We start from the raw sequence: 22,058 nt of genomic DNA, 5'->3' as shown, positions 1-22,058 counted from the left end.
ATTGAAATTATCCATTTATAAGCCTGGCTTCCCCACTAGACTATGAGTTCCTCAAAGAAAGAAAATCCATTCTATTTAACTTTGTAACTGCAGTTTTTAGCACAGTGCATACAATATTGAATAGATAATATAGCAGATGCTGATGGCACTCCCATCCATATCTCTGGGTCCTTACCACTTTACCATGCTCTAGCAGTGACTTCCATCTGTTATTGGCTCATGGCAATTCTAGCTGTTCTTGAAATAATTCACCGTACTTGTTTCTTCAGATAAATACAAGGTGGGGCAAAATGCCTTCTGTTTGAAGATGACCTAAAAAAATATATGGTGATTTTTATATGCCTCACCCAAATAAAAATGAATTTATAATAATTGTTTGTGGGATGAGGCATGCTATGGTCCTAGTGGTTAGGGACTCAGCCTTGGAATCAGAGAGACCTTGGTTCCAATCTCCTTCTCATTAGACGTTCAACCTAGACAAAGAACCCAGTCTGTCAGTTACTTCATCTGAGAAATGGAGCTTACATAACTAGGTTGTTGTGAGAACCACATGATGTAATCCTGGCAGACTACATAAGCACACAGAAAACTGCTATGATTGTTTTTGTTCCAGAAAGGTTATGGCTAGAAATATGCATATCTATACATAATCTGAAAAGAGAATTTTGCAGAGGTCACATAGTGAAAAATCAAGGGTGTTTGTGGCAAACCTAGAAAAGTACCCTTATACAGAGGCATAAAAAGGTTAACTTCTTACATTTCAGAGTGTCCAAGATCCAATGATCTTTGGCCCTTTTGCAGGTTAAAAAGATTGAGTCAAAGGGAGGAATTGATTTCTAGAGGTAGGGTTTGATGGAGTGTCTAAAGGAGTGAGTGTGTGTTGAGGGGAGGGAGGTTCTGGTTTAAAGAACTGGAAACCTGTCTGCTAAATGCTTTGTAAACAAGCTCTGTTGGATTAGTAGAATTTGCAAAAACTGTAGTGACTGAAACCAGAACCAACAGTACGCTCTAGTATGTCATGGTTTTCAGCCCTTTCTAAAAGTTTCTCATGTGAAACCTCTCCATGTAGGTAAGGGGAACCTGTAGACCTGAATTCGAGACCCAACTATCCCTGTCCCTGGCAATATGTGATCCTGAGCAAGTTCCAAACTCTCTGTTCTCAATTCCCTCACTCATAAGATGAAGAGGCAATGTGGTCCCTTGCATTCTAATAGCCAATATTTGAAATCTTCCTCTCTGCTTTTTCCGGAGTCCCCTCCAGCCTCTCTGAGAAATGGGAGCTCCACATTTGGCCCCCACCTTTGGCAAAGATTGTGCTTTCCCTTATCCAAGGAGGAGACAGTATTTTCAAAATAGCTAAATGACTAGTATTGTAGATGAGATTATAGGCTGTGCCTATCCAAATTTACATTGTGGTTTGGGAGAAACTCTCGGGGAAATAAACATTGGGAGCTGCAGATAAGAGACGAGTGCTAAGAATGCAAGGAGCAGGATTTCCATGAATAATATTAATGTTGGTATATAGGTAGCAATAAGCATTAATTATAGTTAAATCCACTTCTCAGACACTTTTTGCTATAGTGTGAAAATAGTGATCCTTGATTCTGATTCAGGATTCAAAATTCCAGAAGATCCACCTCCCCACGTACACACAAAAATTTCAAATTCAGTTGATGTAAGGCCTAGATTTTTGTATTTGGTGAATTCTGAAGTCAGCCAAGGTTGAGAATCAATGTATTTAGAGGACTGATGTTCCTGTCTGCTTCTTCCTCCAGACAGACATTTCCATTTGCCCATCAAAAGCAACTAACAAAATGGAAATCCTTTTATCATTTACCTGACTTAAATCTAGCTTTCAGTGACTGTCATTACTATTTCAGTATTACCTAACCCTGGCTTAGCACATAACAAAGTTAATATTTATGCTGTTTACAGAACAGTTCGGTAAGTACCAGAACTGTGGCACACAGAAGAGAATTTGCTGCATCATGAGCCCGTTTGAATTCTCTGATGGCAGCTCAGTGGTCTGTATGACAGAGTTCATGGACTTTGGGCTAGCAGAGCTTCAGACTTTTCAAGTCCCAGATCACAGCTCCTAATCTTCAAGAATGTGACTGTTTACAAAAAAAAAAAAAAATTAGGGGAGCAGGATGATATTGCTCCTGCTGAAGATTGTTCCTGGCACGGGTAATCTTGTTTACTTGCTCTCTGAAAAGATTGGCATCCCCAGTTCCAGCACTATGCTTCCAGCAGCTGTCCCCAAATGATTAATGCAAGCAGGCAGACAAACCTTGGCTCATTCCTAAATTGGAGAACTACCTGCAAATTAATACACTATCCTAACCTCATTTGACTGGGATTAAAAATTTTCTCAAACTGATGTCCAACTGATGTCACTGAGGGGTTAAGGCTATACTTAACTCTGAATTGTACCTATGACTGGGCTGGTTCAACAACCTGTTTGCTTAACTTAGTCAACAAACCCCTGTTTCCAAATAATACTGCTCAAAACCCTCTTCAGGGTGGACTTGGAAAGCACATCCTGCTTCTTCCCTGCTATGAAGGAAAACCAAGTGTCAGAAATGAAGAATTTCAATGAAGGGCTCTACTGATTGGATTCTGCCTGTGCAGGGTTTTCAATCAGACTCCAAAGTTTGCTTTTTCTAAAACCTGTATCTCCCAATTTTGAAAGAGAGAGCTTGATAAATTATTTTAAAAGAAATAAAAATATTCATTCTCTTTGCCTCAATAATTCCATTCCTGGTGCTTTATAATCTGTCTCTTTTTTCTCTTCCATGCTAAAAAGGAAAGAAGGAAGGAAGGAAGGGAAGGAGGAAGGAAGGGAAGCAAAAAACATGTTACACGCATAGATGTGCTTCAAACAATATAGGGATTACTTTAGTAAATTGTGGCATATCAGTTTGATGGACTATTATAAAATTATAATTATGAACAATTGTAATTATAAATTGTTATAGTTTTTACATTGTAAAATGTAAAAATGCTCATGTATATGTGAAAAAAGCCAAATATGACAATACATGTACACTATGCATTGTAAATACATAGTGTGTGTGTATGTGAACTAGAACTAGCATGAAATATGGAAAATAAAAAGTTGCTATTTGGTAGCTGTGAAATTCTGATGGCTTTTATTTATTTTCAAAATTTCTCTTGATGCTGTTACAATATAGTTGTGCAGTCAAAAAGCTATAATACTCTCTCTTTTTTGCAACAGTTTGAATGCTCTCTTATAACACTAAAGTATAGTCTAAAGAGTATAAACTCATTCTATTCTGTGAAGGCTTGAAGCTTCTTAAAGCTATATATATATATATATATATATATATATAAGCTTTCATATATATATATGTAATTTTTAATATTTATAACATGGGTAGAATGTATATATCATTTTCTCTTGTTTGATAGATAAAGGCTCAGAGGTGCTGGGACATGAATGGCTTAACCAAGGTTGTATCATTTATCAATGACAAGCAGGAGTAGGAAAAAGAACATCATAAATCCCTAAGTGTTAAAATGAAATCCAACTCACAACCTATACCGTAGGTTTCAAAAAGCCCAGTTGACTACCACAGTTGGTGAACACTGATTTTTTAAGTGCTAGAATTTTTATAGTAGAAGGGACTATTAGCCAGTCTTCTTGGCTCCTGCCTCACCTTTGTCTAAATCATCATACACATACAACTGTGAGAGGGATCTTAAAATAGAGCCTTCATGATATCACTCCCCTACTCAAGAACCCATTGTGACTACCAGTTAACAGCTCAGTCTCTAGATGCTGGCTTTCAGGGCCATCCGTAACTCAACTCCATCCTCTGTCAGCTAAACTTTTTGCTGACAACTGCCTACAGTGTGTGTCTCTCCCTTCCAGTCCAACGAATGAATACCTTCTGTGTGGTGGATAATTCCCTGCAAGAGTTTTTAATTTTCATATTTTCATTTTCATGTTAATCTAAAGAAAATATATTTTTAAAAATCCGATTTCATTGAATGACCCCTTATCACTGAGTGCTGACATTCACCATCAGGGCCTGGATTCTTGTGTGTACGTACTTAGGATCACATTGGCATCAGGGTGAACATCTTCCACTGTAATGGGCTGCTGTAAAAAGAACAGAGGCAAGACCAGAAAGTAATGATGATGTGCTGGCACTATGGAAAGGCTAGATGTTTCTGTGTGCGGTATAAGCAGAGGTTTCCTGGTGGTTGAGATGGACCAATGAGGGACAATGTGGGACAGCTGAGTCGTCACATGGCATGCGTGTGTCAGTCAGGCAAAAGCTTGCGCCGAGACATCCACCTTTCAGTGATATAAGCATCAGTGTGGCTACTGCAAAACATCATCCGTCAAAAAAAAAAAAAAAAAAATTAACCTACTGAAACCAAATAAAACTGGTTTAGGAGTTTTATTATTCAATTCGTAAATTTGCTTTGGTTTATAAGTGCTCTGATGTCTTGGGTTATTGTTCCAGTTACTATGGGTGAGTAACATAGTGAATTTAATTGCTTAAAATAACATTTGGTTACTCTCTTTCAGGGCTCTAGCCATTGACTAGGCTCAGCTAGGCAGTTCTCACTCAGGTCTCTCATGGTTACTATTGGCTGGTGGCTGGGGCTGGGATTATCTGAAGGCTCACTCACATACCTGGGGCCAAAGCAGTGAAGACTTGAACAGCTGGAGCTCTGTGGGCATGTATCTCTAGCTCTGTATGGTCTCCCCACGTGGTCCCATGGTAGTAGCTTCAGGTCCCTGAAGGGGATAGACAAACAGATAATACAGGGAATGACACACTGTATCTATCACATTTTCTAATTTAGTAGCAGATGTCACCCAATCTCTCTTCCACCACATTCTACTCCTTAGAAGCAAAGCACCAAGGTCAGCCCATGTGTGAGGGGAGGGGAATTAGACTCTCCTTTTATGGAGGAAGTGTCCAGAATCACCCCAGATACATAGTTCCCTTCCTGTTGACTTACCCAGATCCTGCCCTTCTTTGCAGCCAGATTAAGTATTGTTCCGAAGCCTAAATTACTCCCAGCCTAAGTCATTTCTCCTTTAATAAAAATTCCACAGCCTGTGGTCTGTGCCATGGAGGTAAACCTTTAATGGTTCTGTTTCTGTTTCATATTGTTTTATTTCTGATGATGGAACAAAAATTGTAACAGGCAATATACAGATATGATCTAATTGAATAAAATCCTCACACCAGTTCGGTAAAGGATATCTTATTAACCCCATTTAACAGTTGAGTTCATTGTCCAAGGTCACATCAGCTGGGCTAGATCTGTTTGACTCCTGAGCTCTTTCTCTCACTCACTATGCTATGTGCTGCTTCCTGTAATTTAAGTCATATTTGTGGGATATCACAGGGAAGCATAAAGGAAAAAAAAAAAACAACAGAAAAGGGAAAGTGGAAGGGAACACATAAAAGAGATATATGAAGGCAGTAATGTCAGAGGAATGACCACAATGACAGCTTCAGAGGTGCCCCAGCACCTTGGTCAGTCAATCCCCCGCCCCTCACAGCCATGCCAATGTCTTCACCTTTGAACTAGCAATCATAAAATGTGCCTGCATATACAGTGACATTTGGAGGACAAAAGCACTTTGCAAATGTAAATGCAAAATATGCAGAGTAACCATTCAGAGATGAAAGGTGAGTGGAGAAGCTGAACTCTTCCGCTAAAGTGACTACCACTGATTTATTGCTAAGTTCAGGCAGACCATAAACCCAACACCCATTCCAATGCACACACAATATGGCCTATCACTCATCACATTTGGTACAATCAATTTAATGTTCTCATTTAAATATCTCTCTCAAAGAGGATCTCTGGAAATGCGACAGATTTTCAGTGTTATCTTCAGCAAATGAATTCCCATAACATGCAGGACCATTTCTAGAGGTTTGCAACTATTTAAATAAGAACCGATAAATAAATTCCATATGAATTTATTGCTGCTAGAATGCTTTACATCACCAGGTCGACTGCAAATTTGCTTTTCATTAACCTAATGAGCAGAATTCAATAGTCGAACAGGACTTGGAAAGTGCCTGCCAGTTAGGTGAGGCACCACAACTTTTCCACTTGGATTCTGAGGCCGATCCATTAGTAAGATTGCACAATGATGAAAATGTATTTAAGTGTCTGGTTATGTCTCCAGTTATATTTATGACATGCAAACTGGGTTGTCCTGCCAGAAATCTGAGAGCTGGCCTGTTTGTGACTGCCAGGGAGCTAAATTTAAAAGCTATTTTTTAACCAAAATTATTAAGAGAAACCAAGAGGGGTAAAGTAAAATTAAGTTAAGGACTGAAGAAATACAGTATACTGGCTGAGAGGGCAGCTTTTTGGGCATCTCTCTCTGCCATTGACTAAGCACATGACCTGGGATAACTAACAGTACTTCTCTAAGCCCGAGTCTCCTCATTGGAAAGTTAAAGATAATAATAATGGAGCAAAATTAAACGAGAATGTCTATAAAAGTGCTTAGAACAGTTACAGCTCACAAAGTAAATGTTCAACAAATTATTGTTAATACTATTACGTGGGAATAAATAAAAATGACATTTCTTTTATCTTCTCTTGAGAACAATCAATTTATTTAACCTTTTGTGATTTAAAAATCCCTTTAAGACTCTGATGCAAAACCATGGTTTATTTCTCTCAATAAGTGTACATGCCATTTCAGAGGTTCAAGGACTCCCTGGAGTCTATAAAGCTCTGGTCTCCTGTCTCTTTCCCTTCTCCCTTACTGCCATTTTCAAGTTCTGAGGCTATCCATATTTTACAACTATTTAATTAGTCTTTTATAATGGCAGCTTCTGGCAGTAAGAAAGTCAACTCTCAAACTGCCAGTGTTTATATTCAAGATTTGAGAAAATTTAAAATCAAGGTAATCAGTCAATTAAAAAATTATGGGCAACTCAACAATAAGAAAATAGGCAACCTGACTAAAAAATGAGCCAAAGACTTTAAATAGACACCTCACCAAAGAAGATATAAAGATGGCAAATAAGCAGATGAAAAGATGTGCCACATCGTATGTCATCAGGGAAATGCAAATTACAAAAGCAATGAGATACCACTACACCCCTATTGGAATGGCCAAAATCCAGAGTATTGATGATACCAAATACTGACAAGGATGTGGAACCACAGGAAGGCTCACTGATTGCTGGTGGGAATAAAAATGGGACAGCCACTTTGGAAGATAGTTTGGCAATTTCTTACAAAATTCTTATAATACTGTTACCGCATAATGCAGCAATCACATTCATTGGTATTTATCCAGAGAAGCTGTAAACTTATGTCCACAGAGGAACCTGCACATGGATGTTTATAGCAGCTTAGTGATAATTGCCCAAACCTGGAAGCAACCAAGATGCCCTCTGGTAGATGAATGGATAGATAAATATACTGTGATACGTTCAATGAAATGTTGAAAGTGTTCAGACAATGATACGTTCAGACAATGAAATGTTGAAAATGTTGAAAGTGTTGAAAGGAAATGAACTATCAAATCATGAAAAGACATGGAGGAAACTTAAATGCATATTACTAAGTGAAAGAAGCCAATCTGAAAAGGCTGTATACTGTATGGTTCCAACTGATGTCTTCTGGAAAATGCAAAACTATGGAAACAGTAAAAAGATTAATGGTTTCCAGGGGTTGGGGAGGAGAGAGGTGTGAATAGGCTGTGAAACTATTCTATATGACACGTAGAGTAATGGTGGATGCACATCATTATACATTTACCCAAACCCATAGAGTGTACAATGCCAAGTACACTATGGGAAACTATGGACTTTGAGTTATAATGATGTGTCAGTGTTGGTTCATCAATTATAGCCAAACTAGCACTCGGGTGGGGATGTTGATAATGGAGGAGGCCAAGCATGAATGGGTGAAGGGAGAACATGGGAAATCTCTGTAACTTTCAGTCAATTTTGCTGTGAGCCTAAAACCTCTTTAAAAAGTAAAGTCTATTTTTAAAAAATTATCGGCTGTTTAAAGCTCATTAGCCCTTTTCCAAAAGAGTGATTCTAAGTTGATAGTATAGAACTCAGAACACATTAGCTCTTAGTAACTGTATTAAAAATGACAGTTCCATTACCAGGACAGTGCTCAGAACACATTTAGCTTATGAGGTTGGTGCTGAACTCATTAACTTCAACAAACCTAATTTTTGTCCTGCATTTCCCATCTTGAATTGTTGGGTCAATCATTAATTTATTTACCTAGTCAGCAACTGTAGTAAGTCCTGGCAAGGTCTAAAAGAACAAATCAGACCCTCAGAAGCTTAAAGTCTAGAGAAGAAAGATAGCTAAATAAATAAAGTATTCTGGGGGGGGGGGGTGCAATAATGAAAATATATACCAAGTCTTGGGCAGTGGAGTAAATTGTATGATTTTTCCCTGGTATTCAACCTGTCTGTCTTTCTCTAGAAGGGGTAAATTCCCTACATCACTGATGTTGGGCTTGGCCATGCAACTTGCTTTAGCTGAGCTTTTTTTTTTTTTTTTTTAATCTTCAATATATTTTATTACAAATTATAGTACAGGGTTCATACAATTTTTCCCAATGTTCTCTAATACATACATTGCTGAATGAAGCACCACAAAATACCTGGCAGTCTCCCATATGAATCTAACTTCTATAGTAATTTCAATACCCATGGAGTTACAAAATAAATCTGTAAAAAGCAGTGAAATGGAGGCGACCAGTCACTGTGGCCAACTGGGCTCTTGACTGCTGAACAATGCCATTGTCTTCTCCAGGGGTTGATCCACATTTGTGGCTGACAACCCAGCAAAAGCTGGGACCCAAATTTATATGGAGATAAGGCAGAGTGGAGAGAAAACAACTACAGACAACCTGTAAGTCTCCAGCCACTACTTCTTATTCCTAGGTTTTAGCTCTTCAGCTGCATATACAGGAAAATGTAATTTTTCTTTGGGGAATTACAGAATGAATGTCCTTTTGGTCACTCATAGCTGGAAGCATATGCAAATGTTTTCCTATAATGATTGAAACAGCAAGCTGACATCGATTGATTTAACTGTTTTTGAAGTTTATAATTTTGTTCTGCCATTTTTGTCCCCAAAGTTGAATCTATCATCAGGTTCCATAGTCACAGGGGTGCCAGGAACACGATGGAATGTGGTTCCATTTACTGCATAGCTGTCCTAAGATGTCAGCTAGAAAGATGTATGTCACAAGTGAGAGGAAGCTTTAAATGCAACTACGTGTTTCAGTTGGACTCCAACGTGCACTTCTGATATTTGCCACAAGGAAAGCATGCCTTAGGCAATAGCTGCTCCTTCAGTCGGGGTCCAGAATGAAGAAAAGTCCTGTGTTGCAAACCCAAAGTTAACCTACAGCTTGGTGCAGACCTGTAGCTCATCCCTCTGCATGCATGTAAATAAGCAAGAGATGAATGTTTGTCATTCTAATTTGGAATTGTTACTACAGCAAAACCTGACTGATACTGGTGGACTTAAAGGAGCATATACCTACTTCTACCTGGGTATCTGAGAAGAGAGTATGACCAGAAAAAGATTTGAAGAGCTCAGGATGATAGTAGGGTTGGTATGGAGGTTGTACAGATTTGGGGACAAGGTACAGAGATCAAGATATTTGGATTGGTAATGAAGGGCCTACTATAGCATGCTAAGGGATTTGTATCATATTCTGTAACATGGGACATCTGAAGAAATTTTAAGCGATGGAGGAAAAGGGGCCAAATTTTGCATTTCAAAAATTATTTAGTTGTACTGTGGTTGTGTGGAGGATGTATAGAGATATAATGTTAGTAACAAAGATATTTGTTAGATGATTAAAACAGTCCAGGCAAGATACTTGAAGCTTTGTGGTAGGGCTGTCACATGTGACACCCTGACAAGACCCGAGGACATGTGAGGCATGATAAGGGGTTATGATTTCAAGGACTAAGACACTGATAAGATATGGGAAGTGAGATATAGAAAGGAATGAAAATGGCTCCCAGATTTCTACCTTGGGTGACAAGATAGATGGTTAGGCCACTAAGCAGTGTAAGGCTTACAAGAGAATGACAAGAGGGGAAGGAAAGATAAATCATTTAGTCCTGGACATCCTGTGCTGAGGTGCCTTTGGGACGCCCAAGAAGTCTGGATTGGAAGGCCTGCTGTGGAGTGAAAAGGATTATCCAAGGAATGTGCCTGCAAAGGGTCTGACAGGCCCCTGAGACACACTGAGTGAGGCAGTGAGAAGCCGAGGATGAGAAGCCCTCAGGGAAGACAGAGATGGAACGATCAGAGACATGAGGGGGAAAAGTTGAGAGGCTTGTACCATAGGAAGGGTATGGGCATGAATGCCCTGAATCTCTTCACTCAAACTCAAGGTAGCAAGTCTCACTCCAAAGTGAGATGCGAGAGAAGGGGACACTGCATCAACCATAGCCACTAAAAGCCATGGACAGAGGGTGCCGAGTTACCATTCCATAAAGCAGCCCACTGGCAGTCAGATAGATAGATGGATAGATGATGAATAGATAGATAGATAGGGTGGCCAACACAGTATAATGGAAAGGAGATGTGTCCGCGTCCCTCGCACAAAGAATCCGTGGCCTGCTGTGGCCATATTTGCACTTAAAATGCAGTTCATGGGCACCTGGATGGCTCAGTCCGTTAAGTGGCCAACTTAGGCTCAGGTCATGGCCTCAAAATTGGTGAGTTTGAGCCCCACGAGGGGCTCTGTGCTGACAGCTCAGAGCCTGGAGCCTGCTTGGATTCTGTCTCCCTATCTCTCTGCCCCCACACAAACACGTTTTCTCTCTCTCTCTCTCTCTCTCTCTCTCTCTTTCTCTCTCTCTCTCTATCTCTCCCTCAAAAATAAATACACATTAAACATTTTTTTAATAAATAAAATGCAGTTTGGAAATCAGGCTTTTCACATGCCACGGACTTCCATCTTGCACAGCACCGTATGAGAAACTTGAGACGGCTAACCAAAAACAAGGAATTAGGCTGTCCCTGATTCCCAGCATGTTAGAGGGAGCAAGCCCAGCCTGGAGTCACATCAATCAGTTCGGTTATTTAAATACATGACCTTGATCAGGTTCTTTCATTCATTTATTTGTTAATATTTTCTCAGTGCCTGCATTGTGCCAGATGTGCTAGCAGTTGGGGATACAGTAGTGAACAATTTGACAAGTTTGCCCTCGTGGAATGCTTGTTCTGATGGGAGAGATGGGCATTAATCACGTAAATAAACAGATACTGGCTACCTCTGGTGATGATCTTAAGGAAGCAGATGGGATCTGAGATAAGCCAGTGGCTTGCTTGAGCATGTGGCAGAATCACCTGGAGGGCTTGTTAAAACACACATTGCTGGGCCCCACCCCCAGAGTTTCAGTGATCTGGGGTAGGGCCTGAAAATTTGCATTTCTCACAAGCGAATGGGGATGCTGCTGGTCCACTGATTGCACCTTGAGAACCAGTGAAACAGAGTAACTAGAGGAGGATTTTTAGATAATAACAAATAACAGTTATGTGGGCTTTATTGCATCCCAGGTACTAATTTAAATGATTTGCCTGTGGGGGCTCCTGGGTGCTCAGTTAAGCGTCCGACTTCGGCTCAGGTCACGATCTCGCGGTTTGTGGGTTTGAGCCCCGCATCGGGCTCTGCTGACAGCTCAGAGCCTAGAGCCTGCTTCAGATTCTGTGTCTCCCTCTCTCTCTGCCCGCCCTCTCCTCCACTCACACTCTGTCTCTCTCTCTCCTTCAAAAATAAACATTAAAAAAAATTTAAATGATTTGCCTGTGATAACCCACTTAATCCTTATTACAACTTTGTGAAGGAAGAACTAATGGGGTGTGCCCATTTTAAAGATGGGGAAATACAGATGTTAAGCATGATGCCCAGGGTCTTACAGCTACTGGGTGGAGGTGCTGTGATTCAGCCCCAGTCAGCCTAGCTGAGGGGCTTAACTGCGCTCCCTTCCTGTGTGCAGGTCTGTGTGTAGGTGCTTTGCAGGGGAGAGACAGCTTTGCTGAGCAGGTGGTATTTGAGCTGAGACCTGTAGAATCACAATGAGGAACCATGCAAAGAGCTGGGAGGACAGCATTCCCGGGCAGAGGAAATAGCACATGCTAAGGGCCAGGGGTAGAAAAGAGTGTGAAGTAATTAAAGAAGAGTAAGCAGTCATGTGGCTGAAGTTGGGGGTGGGGAGGGGGGGGAAGGCAGTGTGACAAAAGGTTGGAGGGTAGGCAGAGGACAGGATCAAAAGAACCCCTGTAGGTCACAATAAGAAATTTGCATTTTAGGGGCACCTGGGTGGCTCAGTGGGTTAAGTATCTGACTCTTGCTCTTGGCTCAAGTCATGATCTCATGGTTCGTGGGATGGAACCCTCCATTGGGTTCTGTGCTGGCAGTGTGGAGCCTGCTTGGGGTTCTCTCCCTTCCTCTCTCTGGTCTTCCCCCTCTCATGCTCTCATTCCTTCTCTCAAAATAAGTAAATAAAAACTTAAAGAGAAATGAGCATTTTATTTTGAAAGCAACAGGAAATAAATAATTTTTAGAATTAAGCATTTTGAGAAATAAATGTTGATTCACATATAGTTACAAGAAATAATACAGAGGTCCTGCATATGTTTTACCCAGTTTCACCCAAATGGTGACATCTTGTAAATCTATTGAACATTATCACAACCAGGATATTGTTTTAGATAAAGTCAGAGTAAACATTTCAATTACCACAAAGATTCCTCATGTTGCTTTTAATAGCTACACTCACTTCCCACTCACCTTCTCTTGCTCCCCCTCCAACTTCAACTCCTGGCAACCACTATTCTATAATTGACTTTTATAGCTTTATCATTTCAAGAATGTTACATAAATGAAATCATACAGTGTGTAGCTTTGGGGGATTGGCTTTCACTCAGCATAATTCTCTGAAGAGCCATTCAGTTTGCTGTGTGCTTCAGTAGTTTATTTCTTTTTATTGCTCAGTAAACTCCATGGTAGGATGTACCACAGTTTAAACTATCACCAATTGAAGGACATCTGGTGCTTCCAATTTAGGGCTATTACAAATACAGCTTCTGTAAACACTCATGTGTAAGTTTCTATGTGTCTTCATTTTGCTGGGATAAATACACAGGAGTACAATTAATAGATCACAAAGTAGTTACATGTTTAGTTTTTCAAGCAACTGCCATGCTATTATCCAGGGTGGCTGCACCATGGTACGTCCCCACTAGCAAATATATTAGTAATTTAACTTCTCTGCATCCTTGCCAGAATTTGGTGATGTCACTATTTTTTTTTTTTTTACTTTAGCCATTCTGATAGGTACATACAGACATTTCATTGTGGTTTTAACAATATTTCCTAATAGTTAACGATGGTGAACATCTTTTTGTATGCCTATTGGCCACCTGTATATCTTCTTCAGAGAAATGTCTCTTCATGTCTTTTGCCCGTGTTCTGATTGGTTTGTTGATTTTTTAACTATTGAGTTTTGAGAGCATTTTATATATTCTAGATTCTAATCCTTTGTCAGATAATGTGGTTCATTAATCTGTTCTCCACTCTGTAGTTTGTCTTTTCATCTTTTAATAGGGATTTTATGAAACAAAACTTTAAATTTTGATAAAATCCAATCTATCAGTTTTTCCTTTCATGGCTTATGCTTTTGGGGTCAGGTTTATGACTCTTTGTCTAACTCAAGGTCTTAAAGATTTTCTCCTATTTTTATAACCATAATTTTACATTTCACATTTAAGTCTGTTGTCCATTTTGAATGAATTTTTGTGTAAGGACTGAAGTTTATGGCGAGGCTTATTTTTTTGCTTATAGATGTCCAGTTATGCCATTTGTTGAAATGTCCATCTTTCTTTTGTACTTTTGTCAAAAGCCATTTGAATATATTCGTGTGAGTATATTCCTGGATTCTCTATTCCTTTCCATCAATCTGTATGTTTATCACTTTACCAGCACCACATAGTCTTGATTAATGTAGCTTATCTAGCCAGTGTTGAAATTGGGTAGGTTGGTTCTTTCTACTTTACTCTTCTTTTTCAAAATTATTTTAACTATTTTTTTCATAGAAAAAAAATTTTCGATCTCATCTATAAAAAAAATCTTGCTGGAATTTTGGTAGAAATTGGGTAAAACCTGTATGTTAATTTGGGAAGAACTGATATATTTAATATGCTGAGTCTTCCAATCTATAAACACCATGCAACTGTCCATCTATTTTTTATTTCTGTCATCAGCATTTTGTAGTCTTTACCATTCAAGTTCTATACATGTTTTCTTCATTTATAGCTAAGATTCATTTTTGTTTTTGAGCAATTATACATAGTATTGGAATTTTAATTTCAGTGTCCACAGATTCATTGGTAGTATATTGATATACAACTAATTGTTGAATGCTTATCTTGTATCTTGCAACATTGCTGAACTCACTTATTAGTTCTAGGAATGTGTTTTTGTAGATTCCTTGGAATATTCTAAGTAGACTACCATGTCATCTGCAAATATTAAGTTTTTTTCTTTCTAATTTGTATGACTCTGATTTCCTTCTCTTGTCTTACTGCACTAACAAGAACTTCTAGCACTATGTTGGATAAGAGTGGTGAGTGCGGACATCTTTGCTTAGCTCCTGAACACAGGGAGAAAGCATTCAGCACTTGACCATTAAGTATAATGTTAGCTACTGTAGACTTTTTGGTAAGTACTCTTTATCATGTTATTGTAGTTCTCTTCTATTCCGATTTTTCTTAATTTTTTTTATCATGAATGGCATTGAGTAAATTTCTACCTTGAAAGATGCAATCATGTGATTTTTTCTTCATTTGCCTGTTAATATGGTGGATTACATTGATTAAGTCTCAAATATTGAATCAGCCTTGTGCCCTACAATAAATCTCACTTGTTATGGTATATAATTATTTTATATGTTGTCAAATTTTATTTGCTAATGTTTAGTTAAGGATTTTTGTGTCTATATTTATGAGGAATATTGGTCTATAATTTTCCTTTTTTATGCTAGCTTTGGTTTTGATATTAAAGTTATACTGGCTTAAAGTTTTTAATTCTATTTTCTGGAAGAGATTATGTAGAATTTATTGTTAATTATTCTCTATACCTATAGTAAAATTCTCCGGTGAAATCATCTGCACCTAGAGATTTTGTCTTAGGGAACTTTGGAATTACAATTCATTCTCCTTAATAAGTATAGAACTATTTAAATTATCTACTTCATGTTGGATAAGTTGCTGTAGTTTATGGTTTTTGAGGAATTGGCTTATTTTGTCTAAGTTGTCAAATTTATGGATGTACAGCTGTTCATAGTATTCCCTTATCCTTTTGGTTTGTGCAGGATCTGTAGGAATATCCCGTTTCCTTCCTGATATTAGTAATTGGTTTTTCCTCTCTTTTGGTCAAGTTTTGCAAAAAGTTTGTCAATTTTATTGATCTTTTCAAAGAACCAGTTCTCTGGTTCATTGATTTTTCACTATTTTTTATTTTTTTCATCAGTTTCTATTCTAATCTTTATTATTTTACTCTTTCTGCTTGCTTTGGGTTTCTTTTGCTCTTCTTTTTCTACATTCTTGAGGTGGGAGTTTAGATCATGCATTTGAGACTTCCCCCCCTTTTTTTTAATGCATGCATTTAGTATTATAAATTTTCTTCTCTGTACTGTTTTAGCTGTGTCTCACGAATATTTTTCCATGTTGTATTTTCATTTTCATTCAGTTCAATGTATTTTTAAAAATTTTTCTTGAGACATCATGGATTATTTAGAAACATGTTATTTAGTCTCCAAGTTTTTAGAGTATTTTCCTATTATCTTTCTTATTGATTTCTTTTTTTTAATTATTTTTTTAATGTTTATTTTTGAGAGAGAGAGAGAGTGGCAGAGTGCGAGTAAGGGAGGGGCAGAGAGAGAAGGAGACACAGAATCTGAAGCTCTGTCAGCACAGAGACCAATGTGGGGCTCAAAACCCACAAATTGTGAGATCATGACCTGAGCCGAAGTCAGATGCTCAACCAACTGAACCACCCAGACGCCCCTCTTGTTGATTTCTATTTTGATTCCAATGTGATTAAAAAAAATCACTCTGTATGATTTAAACTATTTTAAATTTGTTAAGATTTGTTTTATGATCCAAGTTATGCTCTATCATTGCATATGTCTCTTGGACACTGCTGTTGTTGGGTGGAGTGTTTTGTAAATGTTACTTCAATCCTATTGCTTGATGGTATTGTTGGGGTTATTCTATATCCACCGATTCTCTGTATGGTTATTCTATCAATGTTGAAAGGCATGGTGAAGTCTCCAACTATAATTGTGGATTTGTCTGTTTCTCCTCTCAGTCCTGTCAATTTTTATTTCAGATATTTTGTAGATCTGTTATTTGGTGCGTACGTATTTAGGATTGCTATGTCTTCTTTTATCATTATATAATATCCTTGTCTGTCTCTGGTAATTTTCTATACTTTGGAATCTATCTGATATTAATATAGCCACTCCTATTTTCTTTTGATTAATGTTTTCCTGGTATATCTTTTTCCATACTTTTATTTGCCTTTATTTTTATATTTGAAGTGAGTTTCTTATAGACAGCATATATTGGGTTGTGGTTTTTAATATACTCTATCTCTGCCTTTTAATTTGTGGTTTTAGACTGCTTTCATTTAATGTGATTATTGACATATTAGGGCTTACGTTGTCCACCCTGAGAGAAGCAGTTGTTACTGCTTCATGGGAATGGGAATTCTGGCTCCACCAGAGCAGATGGTCTCCACCGACACTGCAGAAAGAATGGGCCTCAGTACTGGCCAGTGAGGGTAAAGGTCCTGACTCTCTACTCGGCCTCCTCCAGTGCTGCCCCAGTGGGGAAAGTGAGCTGCCTGCCTTCTTATAGCTTTGTGGAGCTGGAAGTCTAGGCTCCCACGTGACTTTTTTTTGATGTGGCTGGAGTAAAGCAGGTATTGTCTAAAAATTTTTGTCTTGTTAGACGGCCCTTTTCCTGATTCTTTTACTAGAAAGAGCCAAGTTTTGTTGGGACTTTTTTCTGTCTGCTCTTGTTATTGGCGTTTCCAGATACCAGCTCCAAGTCCAGAATATATGGGGCAAGAGGAAAACCCAGAAAAGTCACCACAGGATTGGTCCTTGGGTCCTGAGGTCCTGTGCCAATCTGCTTTCTTCTCTCCACCTTTCAGTCTTTTTGTGTTTAAGTTTATTTATTTATTTTAGAGAGAGAGAAAATTGGGGAGGGGCAGAGAGAGAGAGGGAGACAGAGGATCTGAAGAGGGCTCTGCTCTGAGAACTTGATGCAGGGCTCGAGCCCACTTGACCCATTGAGCCACTCAAGTGCCCCAAGATGTTTTGACATCTTAAAATATCTTTCCAGGGGTACCTGAGTGGCTCAGTTGGTTGAGCATCCAACTCGGCTGGGGTCATGATCTCGCAGTTTGTGAGTTCAAGCTTTATACGGGGCTCTGTGCTATCAGTACAGAGCTTGCTTCGGATCCTCTGCCCCCCTCTGTCTGTCCTCCCCTGCTTTTGCTCTGTCTCAAAAAAAAAAAACAACTTTCTAACTAGGAAGTGACTGTCCCTCCATGACTAGTCAATTCTTAAAGATAGCAAAAAACTCAAAGATGAGCATGTCTTTGAAATGTAAACTAACCAATCCAGAGCCCTATCTCCCCATCTGGCCTGTGCACCCCAGGAGCCAATATTTCTCTGCCTTACTCATCCCAGGGCCAGGTGCCAGACAATTAGAGACTATCCCTATAGCCCAAAGTGCACTGAAATTACTCACACTAGCCAGTCCTATGCTATTTATCCTGCCCTGCCTTGCCTCTGCCAGGAAACCCCCATAGAGCCTTCTGTCCTAGGCCCTCCCTTTGCTCCTGCTTCTGTTTCCTGACCAAAAACTAGTGTTCCTCCTGTGGCCCTGCCTTGCAAGCCATGACTCTGGTCTCTAGGGGAACTGTGAGTAACATTAAAATTGTCTTTCAGTAGCATTAACTACTGAGTAATCACTTTCATAAATTAAGACCCAGGCACAAAACAACTTGGCAGGAGAAAAGTGGCTAAGTATGTCCATTCCATCTTCAAGGAAGCAGAAGGATGAAGTGATTTTGAGGAAGGCAACTAGCCTGATTTCTGTAATCATCCCCTTACAAATACCTTGTCCTGTTTTGTATCATAGTACTCACTTGGCAAAACCAAATCACCAGCTCAATCCAATTCTCCACCTACTCTGTACTTCTGCATGAATGCCATTGAATCTGTCTGGAGCTGGACCACAACCACACTGACTGGTCTCGTGTGTGACTGGATATGGCACTCTCTCTGTGTTTTTAATACCGCCCTGCAATCCTACTACATTTCCCTAGTCCATTCTTTCTGTTCGTATCCTTGCCCTGTACAAATACTTCACAACTTTACTTTTCCCCTCAAGCCTCCTCTCCCATCCTTCCTCTCAGCTGTCGAGCTGGCTCACTCACATCATTCTTGAGCCTGCTTCCTATGTTACTGAGAAAATCAAAGCAATCTGAGGAGAAACTCCACAAATTCCTTACTCCATATTTACTCACCTACCACAGACTCGGCATTCATGTGCTCTGTATATCTGCCTGTTGCTATAGATGAGCTGTCTTGAGTTCTCCTCTGAATTAGTCATATCGTGCTGCATAACAAACTGCCCCCAAAACTTCGTGGCTGTAAGATAATATAGTTTCTGTGGGTCAGGCATTGAGGAGACAGTTACCTGGGTAGTTCTAGCTCAGAGACTTTCATGAAGTTGTAGCCAAGGTATCAGCTTGGGCTTCCATCATCTGAGGTTCAGCTGATTCTGGAGGATCTGCTTCCAAAACAGCTCCCTCACATGGCTATCAGTTGGGAGTCTCAGTTCCTCACCACACAGATCTCTCTGTAGGATATCTTGAGAGCACTCACAACATGGCAGCTAGTTTCCCCCAGAGTGAATGTTCCAAGAGCAAGCAACTTCATTTGACAGTTAGGGACCTAGTCTCAGAAGTCACATAACATCATTGTTTTTGCTGAAAGGAAATCACTCAGTCAAGCCCACATTCAGGGGGAAGAAAAATTAGCTCCCCTCTTTGAAGGGAGGTGTGTCAAAATATCTGTGGACATGTTTTAAAAATCACACTATGTAAAGTGAATCCCTCCATTTATACCCAGAGACATCACACCAGCAATTGTCCCTCTTTCTCCTATGTCATCCACTTTTAAATCTCTACTTGATCATCTCCTCATTATACAAATATGTTGTTACGTTCCCACCTTAAAAAATTTTTTGCCCCAAGTACACTTAACTCTTTCTCACCTTTGCACAAAATTTCTCAAAGGAGCTGCCATTAGGCTCCTCCTATTCTCAAACCTACTCCAATCAGGCTTTCTTCCCCAACAATTCGTGAAAACTGTTCTTGTCCAGTCACCAATGACCCTATTGTTGCTAAAGCTGGTGATCAGTTCTAAGATCCTACCTCGTTTGACAGTCAGTAGCAGTGATCACTCTGTCATCCGTAATACACTTTCTTCATTTGGCTTCCAGTTCACCTCAGTCTTTTGGTTGTCTTCCTACTTCATTGGCTTCATCTTCTCTATCCCCTCTGCTGGTTCCTCTTCTCCCCAACTTACTAAAGCTGCAACACATCAGTTCTAAGACTTGGTCTTTTTTACTCTAACTTTTTACTGATCTCATGCAATCTCATGGCTTTAAATATCATCTTAGGCCATGACTCACAATTTGTTCTCCGCTGTGCACACTTGTCAACTGAATTTTTGACTCATGCATTCCACTGCTTATTCAACATCATCTCTTTTCTCAAATATCTGGTGGATATTTAAAATTCAACATATCTAAAACTGAGACCTCCGTCTTCTTCTACAAATCTGATTTACATTCAGCCTTCGTCATCTTAGCTGATGGCAACTTCAGTCTTATCTCCACTATCATCCAGGCCCTTCATGTCTTTTCTGAGATGTCATCTTCTCATTGAAATTCATCTTGACCAAACTGTTTAAAATTGTATCCCTTACTTCTGATCAACCTTACCCTGCTTTATTTTTATCCCCCCCCCATACAGCATACATCACCCTCTAACATACAAGTAAATTCACTTATTTACATGAGTATTAAATTTCTGGCCTCCACAAAGGCAAGAGTCTTTGCTCTGTTCTCCAATGTGTCCGACTTTGTTTGCTTTGTTCGGTGGTGTATCTTGTATCTATGTGCACCTAGAAACATTCATAGCATATGACATGTGTTCAGTAAGTATTTGGCAACTGAACAAATCTTGCTTATGTTTAAAAAAAAAAAAAACACCTCTCTGGATGTTGTGTAGATATGGATTGATGGGGGTGGGAGAGATTGTTTATTAGGAATGTTTTCACCTAAAATAATATGAAAATAATATGGCTATTTTGGTTTAAAGATATAAGAGTTATTTTTCACCCAGCACATGATATTTGAAGGTGTTGTTTTTGTATCTAGTGTATCAGAGCTAATGTCTCTGATATGTTGGTGCCTTTTCCCTTATGTTCAAGTGGATGGAGCATCTTTGGCCATAAAAAACTAAAATAACTATATATTCTAGGCAAGGAGGAGAAAGGCAGATATGGTGTTATTGGCAATCAGAGCAAAGTTTGGGCAAAGGTGGAAATGGAGTAAGGCAGAAAAATTTACAATGTATTTTTGTTATGGATTGGGGAGGTGGTAAAGGAGGTGTGTTTCTTTGTTTTTAATGAAGAATTGTGTGAATGGCAGAACCATTTATGAAAGTGGTTCAAATCAGGGAGACCGAGATCTGGAGGAAAAAAAAAAAAAATCAAAGTCTTAAGTTTCCACATACAGATTTGGAGTTTGCTTGCCCCTCCTCTAAGTGTAGATGTCAATTAGGCATTTGGATATTCAAGTCTAGTAGTGATGGAAGAATTTGGGCTGGAGATATGTACTGGAAAAATTTGAGTACATGAATAATATTTAAAGCCATTGTACTGGATGAGATGACCAGGGAATATAGATGGAGAATGTCCACAATTGAGCCACAGATGAGGAGGAGAAATGAAAGATTAGTAAAAAGGCTGAGAAGGAAAAGAAAGGGAAATCTTGGGAAAATGTTGTATTACTGAAACATGAGAGCAGGGAGGGGAGGGTGGATGATGGGTATTGAGGAGGGAACATTTGGGATGAGCACTGGGTGTTGTATGGAAACCAATTTGACAATAAATTTCATATTAAAAAAAAAAAGAAACACTAGAGCAGAACATTTTAAGAAAATTACTTAATCTTTCAGAGCTCCAGTCTCCTCATCTATAAAATGAAGGGAATCAGAGCATAGCTATCTTATAGGGTGTTTATAAGGACGAAATGCTAGAACATATGTAAATGCCTGGCATATTGACTCACTATGATAGGCACATAATCAATGTCCATACCTCTCCCTTTTGGGTTGTTTTCTGGGCCATGTTACCAGACCCATGAGAAGAAAGAATATTCCAGAGAACCTTCTTATATTCCAGCAGTGTATGTTGACTCAGTATGGTAAATAACCACTTGTCTGGGAAAATATTTATGCACGATGAATAGAACAAATATTGATTTTGTTTTATCCTGGTATCCATGTAACTCAAGGGCAAGGGAGACTCAGTACATGAATTTAGGAAACAATAAGTGTGCTGCTGCATTTTTTTCAGTCTGTATTAGTAATGACTGAATTAACACTTGCTTGATGAATAAATAAATGAACAGATCACATAAAAGGAAATGATGTAATGTCTATTCCAGGACATCATTAACATCTTTGTGAGGGTATATGTGTGTTAATTATCTTACAGTGGTTGACATAGTTGGTTCCATAATGGTGTTATGAAGTCAGTATAGCAAGACTACTTTTTTCTCTAATACCACACATGGATCAGTGGTGAGCCCATCACCACTGCAGGAAATAAAAATTCAATTCAAAAAAATACTCTGTGGAGAGTGAATATAGAGTATGCATTC

The 22,058-nt window shown here is 39.0% G+C and overlaps 1 long non-coding RNA gene across 1 annotated transcript; it reads right to left on the bottom strand.

Moving 5' to 3' along the window:
• Positions 1 to 4,669: 4,669 nt before the first annotated feature.
• On the bottom strand, positions 4,670 to 20,237 carry LOC121028614 (uncharacterized). Its single transcript, XR_005789351.1, has 3 exons — positions 19,540 to 20,237; positions 18,628 to 18,751; positions 4,670 to 4,774 (listed from the first exon to the last, which is right to left on the bottom strand). It is a non-coding gene; the product is annotated as an uncharacterized LOC121028614 (long non-coding RNA).
• Between the last annotated feature and the right edge of the window lie 1,821 nt (positions 20,238 to 22,058).

Source organism: Herpailurus yagouaroundi, unplaced genomic scaffold (assembly GCF_014898765.1).
Source record: "Herpailurus yagouaroundi ecotype Mexico unplaced genomic scaffold, PumYag 100, whole genome shotgun sequence".
NCBI lineage: Eukaryota > Metazoa > Chordata > Mammalia > Carnivora > Felidae > Herpailurus > Herpailurus yagouaroundi.
Note: the sequence above shows the minus strand (reverse complement) of the source record. Positions and strands in the feature narration are given on the sequence as shown.